The sequence below is a fragment of the Camellia sinensis genome, chromosome 4 (assembly GCF_055761805.1).
Source record: "Camellia sinensis isolate YWXY chromosome 4, ASM5576180v1, whole genome shotgun sequence".
NCBI classification, from domain to species: domain Eukaryota; kingdom Viridiplantae; phylum Streptophyta; class Magnoliopsida; order Ericales; family Theaceae; genus Camellia; species Camellia sinensis.
In genome coordinates this window covers 172,138,523-172,144,838 of record NC_138964.1, presented here as the reverse complement: position 1 = coordinate 172,144,838, position 6,316 = coordinate 172,138,523, and positions in this window count along the sequence as shown.

The window sequence follows — 6,316 nt, the reverse complement described above, 5'->3', positions numbered from 1 at the left end:
GTATGTCCTATATTCTGAACTGTATTGTGGCATCCTTAGCACCTATTGTTTACTGTTACTGCGACAGAATTCTCTGTCGGTTCCCTTGTTGGAACCACTACTGTTTACTGACTGATGGCCATCATTACTGTTCGGTCTTTTAAGACCTACTGTTTACTGTACTGTTATGCTAATGGGTGTACCACATATGACTGTACCGATTGAATGACTGAATACTGTTTAAATGGACTGTTTTCATACTGTAAGGACATATATTCTTTAACCTCTTTACGCATTATGTTATTCACTGGGCTTTAGCTCACTGCTCATATATATATGTAGGTGTACAGGCACCAGACCGCGGCTAGGAGCGTCAGGGTTACTCCACTTTTGTCAAGCCAACTACTGTGCCTCACTGCGAGGTTCCGTACCTATCGTGTTAAGGCTTAGGGGTGTTTTACAGTTCCCCCTTCTGTACCGTCCCACTGTTTTGTATAGACTGAATGTTTACCGTACTGTTATATAGGGTTGAGTCCCTAGTCTGAATGATTATAAATATTGTACATACTGTTCTGTACTGGTTATATATACACGTATGAAAATCTTTTTCATATAGACTGTCACAGCTCAATGGACATTATTTATTTACTGTATTGGCTTCCGCCAGGCCCTGTACTCTGTTTTACTGTATTACTGTTCTGCAGGCCTTCGGTAATCTCGGATTACTGGCCGGTTACGGTGCTAAACCCATAGGGCCGGGTTTGGGTCGTGACACTTGGACTCTTAGTAGGATTGGGATAAACTCTCTAAGAGTCTTATCTTTACCCAAACTGAAGTCCTCTCTCATTCTAGGACTCTTGTCCCTTATTCGCTTATCCTGGATTTCGGTATCTTCACAGATAACCTCGGCCTAGCCGAGATGATCTCGGTGTCATGACCAGGACATGTGGCACCTCGGCTGGCACTTCGGTGACACCTCGGCCACGTGTTGTCATTCAAAAATTATGTCCCCACAGATTATAAATTATAACTTTAATAAGAAGTTGTTAGTATGTTTTTGTTACTGTTAGATTATAGATTTAAGTTACTGAGTAATGTTTGATAAATAAACTATGAAATAACTTATTAATGTGTAAATGTCATTTTTACTCCTATTAATTGTAAATTGAATTAATTTATACTTTTTGTTATTCACTACTAGTCCATATTTCTCATAAGTAATAATAATAATTTACAGTCCATTTAGGTCTTTTTTTCTATTTCACAACAACTATAATAATAATTTCTAAGAGTATGATCATAAATTAACATTCCCACAGCAAAAGCTGATAATTAGGGATAGATAGCTTATCACAATCAGCTTTTTTGAGTTAAATAAGTTGCTAGAATTGAAAACTATTTAAAATAAATTTAACCAGACAGTCAAAAATAACTTAATAAGATTAACCAAACAGTCGAAACTAACTTTTTCATAAATTGGCCAAAATAAGCCACACTAAACACCCTCGATAGAACAAAGTTATATGTACCAATTGATATATCATAATTTTAAAAATTTAGGATCTTTATAGCTTGTATAATGTGTGAGGTCCATAGTTTTGAAGTCAGAATGTCCCAACATATATTGATAATTAGTGCATATAGCACTACTGCCCCCATTATTCTCTCATAGGTTACATGTACTAATCTCATTGGGCGAAAATTATCACAATATATATTTTTTTTTAATTGAGTTTTTTTTTTTTTAATATTTTATGTAATTTTTTTATTTTTTAGATATACTAAAAAAGTATAATATTTGTGAATTAAAAAAATTTACTAAATACAAAAAAAAAAAAAACTAAAATTCAATACATTATAATATTTTGTTGTATTCAATGAATTTTTAAAATTCTTTTATATAAATTTTATACTATTTAAATATATAAAAATTAAATAGATCTAAAAAGTAAAAAAATTAAATTAAATTAAATTAAATTAAAAAATTACTAAGAATTAAAAACTCAAAAATTTATTTTTAAAAACACTATACCAAACAGGGTGACATGATTAAGAGTTTTTCTAATGTTATAAATTTTATTATTTAACTCCGATTATCGAGTGGCATGCAGTGAATGCTACAAGGGGAGCCCAACATTTTTTTTTTTTTGCCGGGGGGGGGGGGGGGTCTCTCAAGTAGAATCTCAGTAAAGGATATTTATTTATTTATATATTTTAATATTTATTTTTTACATTGATAATTTTTTTAATATTTAATTTAACATTGATTTCCTTGCATATTTATTTTAGTTACAATGGTAAAATGATCAAAGTTTCTTGAACTCGATTCATAGTTGACTTGTTAAAAATTTATTTAACATTGACTTATTCTGTAAAAAGTCAAATTTAAATATTTTTCACCTAGAATTATGTATTTCAAAATATTTCATACAAATTGTTTACTATCCATTTTTGGTATTATTTTTATTTACTATGTATTTGAATGATTTGTATATTGTGTAAAGAAGCTATAAGAAGGGTAAATGAGGTATTTTGTTCAATTTATAATTTTGAGTGGATTAAATTTTTAAAAGTTGAAAAGTAAGTGTTACTTTTCATGTTCTTTTCTAAGGGGTTCATATAATGTAATGGACATATTTATGAAAGAACAACTTTTTGTTAAATATATAGAAACAATATTACAAAAGATTAATTAATAAAAAAAAAAATTACAAATACACTCCTTAAGATTTATTTAAAATATAAATTACCTTTGTAATTTTAAAAATTATATTATTCCCCTTCAAATTTCTTATAGAATTATAAATGAACCTTTTTGTTAATAAATTATTAAGTTAATTAATATTTTGTAACGATATTAAAAATATATTTCAATTAACAATTCTAGTAATTCTATTGTTACATAGAAAAGTAGTTAGGAATTTCAATTTTTCTGTTAATTTTGTTAAATAAAAAATTCTAATAAGATATTATTTATAATTTTTAAAACCACAAGAAACAATTTGAATGTAAAGCAAATCTTAAATGGTGTATTTGTAACTTACCATACCAAAAAAAATGGTTCTGTTTGGTTTGATTTTAAGAAAAAGTTTTCTGAATTTTTTTTTTGAAAAAATAAAACTAGTTTGACAAAAATAATTACTAAAATTTTTTTAAAAATTATTTATGTCCTTCTAATAGATAAGGCTATATGAAAATGATAAGTGTTTTTTTTTTCTTCAACAAATTAACTTCTAGAATTTAAAAAAATAAAATTAACAATAAATTTTGAAAATAAAACCGGAGCGAATATCTATTATTCCAAAAAAAGTGTATATATATTTTTTAATGGTTGCATAGCAAATGATTTGTTGGCCATATGGGTCACTCAAGCATTGGAGAACAAAATAATTAAAATAAAAATTTGAGGATACTTCTCAAAATCCAAAAAAATTTAAATACATGAATTTACAGTATGTATGAAACAAACTTTTTAGAATGTACATAGCATATTGCATAACAAAAACTATCTTAAAGAATTGAAAAATAAAATTTATCCGAAGCCTCACACGCTTATTCTATAGAAGATAACAAAACCATTGTTCATCAATGTAGGCAAAACTTTGTATTTTTCCTAATTAATGTTACAATCTTCATAGCATAATTTAAGGAAAGATTCAATGACATTTAATAGTAATAACTTAGAATTAAATGAAAATTTTAGTGTTGGGCCAATAGGATTGAAACACATAACGACATACGTAATTTTCATAATTTAAAAAATTTGAAAAATTGAGAAAAATAAATTGAGAGTTTGGCTTTTAAAGGCCTCCCAACATTTTGCAATTTCTAGTAGTATAGATATAGATTTCATTAAAGTCATCAATATACAACCACAAGAAATCAAAAAAGTTTACTAAATGACAAAGTAGCTCCAAAGAGTAGTTATTTTTTGAAACAATTATTCAACACTCTCAGAGTACTATCGTAACATGTATACGTGGTACTTTTTTTACCAATGAGGTTGCATTGTCTTCCACTCACGGGCCAAGATTAGTCAAATCGACTCTACTCACCATATTAAATGTGCAGTATGAATAGGTTTTTTCAAATAAAAAATATGAAAACATATTAGAGAATTGGAAAGCCTACAAATGCACAACAATATCAACCTAATCGGTGAAAAAATTTCAGTATCCACATGTTTTACATTAGGGTTGGAGCTGTAGCATCGGTACCACAACCAGTGTTGTAGTGGAACTTTTGGGCTCTTAGGGATAGTCCTCCAGTTGGCTCTCAATCTCAATATTCGGAATTTAGAAGTAGAGATTGACACAAAACTGACCAAGTACCTCATGGCCCAGCTCGAAGGGATGGAAATTAAGCATGTTTATACCATATTCTCGCCTCGTTTGGGAACAGGCTAATTTAGTAACTTTTTGGCTATTTGGCTAAAAAAGTAGGTAAAAAAATTTGTATGTTTGGGATGACTTTTTGGCTAATTACGAAAAGATGTGCAAAAAGTAGAGAGAAAAGAGAATCTTTGACTTTTTGGTATGGGTTGTTGGCTTTTTGGCTAATTTAGTAACTTTTTGACTAATTGACTAAAATAGCCTCTTTCTTTTTTTCATTGTTAAGCAACTATTTGACGATGCTAGAGGGGTTGTATACCCTAGACTATGGTATGACTTGTGCATTTCCTTTATTTACTGAAAAAAAAAAAGGGTAACTCACACCTACTTAGGGGAGCCTATCTAATATATTAAGGCTTATCTCTTGTGCACTTTATTCAATATGAGATTCTATCTTTCTTTTTCTTTTTTTTTTGTTAATCGATAATAGAGAAATTACAAGCAGTAAACTTTACCTTGAACCATGTTCCAACACATGTTGATTAGTTGCATAATATAGAGATGATAAGTGAGAGTTGATGGTCAAAGGAGGATGAAATAAAATTTTACATTCAAAACAAGTTATGACACAATTTATTTTCTATTTTCTAAAATTTTATAAATTTAGAGAACTATTTAAATTTATTTTTAAAAAATGTTTACATATATTTTTGGAAACAAAAAGTAGTTTTCGTTTTCAATTTTTAAATTATTTGGAAAATTAAACAAAAAAACAATAAACATAGAAGTTATGAAAGATACTTTACATAAAAGTTCTGAAACAGTTTGATGATTGTTTTTAAGTTAATTTATTTATTCATTTATTATTTATTTATTTTTGTGTGTGTATTTTTTAATATTAATTTTGTTTTGTTTTAGGCCTCATTTGAGAACATGCTAATTTAGTAATTTTTTGACTATTTGGTTAAAATATGAGCTAAAAAAAACTAGTATGTTTGGGATGACTTTTTGACTTTTTACGAAAAGATGTGCAAAAAGTAAAGAGAAAAAAGAATCTTTGACTTTTTGGTATGAGTTGTTGGCTTTTTGACTAATTTAATAATTTTTTGACTTTTTAACTAAAAGGAGGATTCCCAAACGAGGCCTTATAGATGTTTTAGTCTAAAATGCCCCATGGAAAAAAAGTAACAATTTAATACTATCTAAATTTTGTAAAAATAATAAAAACCAGGCAAAAAGAGTCCAAAAATAAGATAAAGAATTTGGTATGTGCTTAAAGTGGATTGGCGGGGAATGATGAGATTAGCTGTCAACAAATGGTTAGCATGATGGAAAGGGTAAGAAGAAAAAGAAGACGCATAAAGTAGAAAAAGAATTGGATGAAGTGAGGGCACTCTGACTGTGGCCTTTAAGAGAGAAATAATTTTTTTTAGTATGGCTATTGGTTTTCATTTTTTAATGATAAAATAGTTGTTAAAAAAATTAATGTGCTTAGCAAATGTTAATATATATATATATATATATTTGAAAAAGTTTAGATGTGGTTTGAAATTTTGTTATTAGTGATTTTTTTTTTAAATAGGACGAGGGTATTGCAAGGTAGATGAGGAGTGATGGGAAATGAATAGAGTTAGGATATGGAAACAGTGGTTGGTGAAATAGGGAGAGGAGACGATGGTGATCGGTGAGGTGGAAAAGGGCGGCGACTAATGGTTAGCGATGGCGGCATTGCTAGTCCATCATCAGGGAAAGAGATGGGGGTAAGCAAAAAAATTGATTTTGATTTTTCAGAATTTTTATCCTAAAAAATGGATAAAATTATAATAAAAAAATTATAGATAAAGAGAATCATTGTGTGAATAGAATGACCTCTTTTTTTTAATAATTGAAAATTGACTTTTCAATAAAAAAAATCAAACAAAGCCTAAGAATGTATAAAATTTATATTTAAATAATGCTTGTCAAGAAAAGCCTAAAGAGCCTCAATCAAGATAAGTAGCCATACA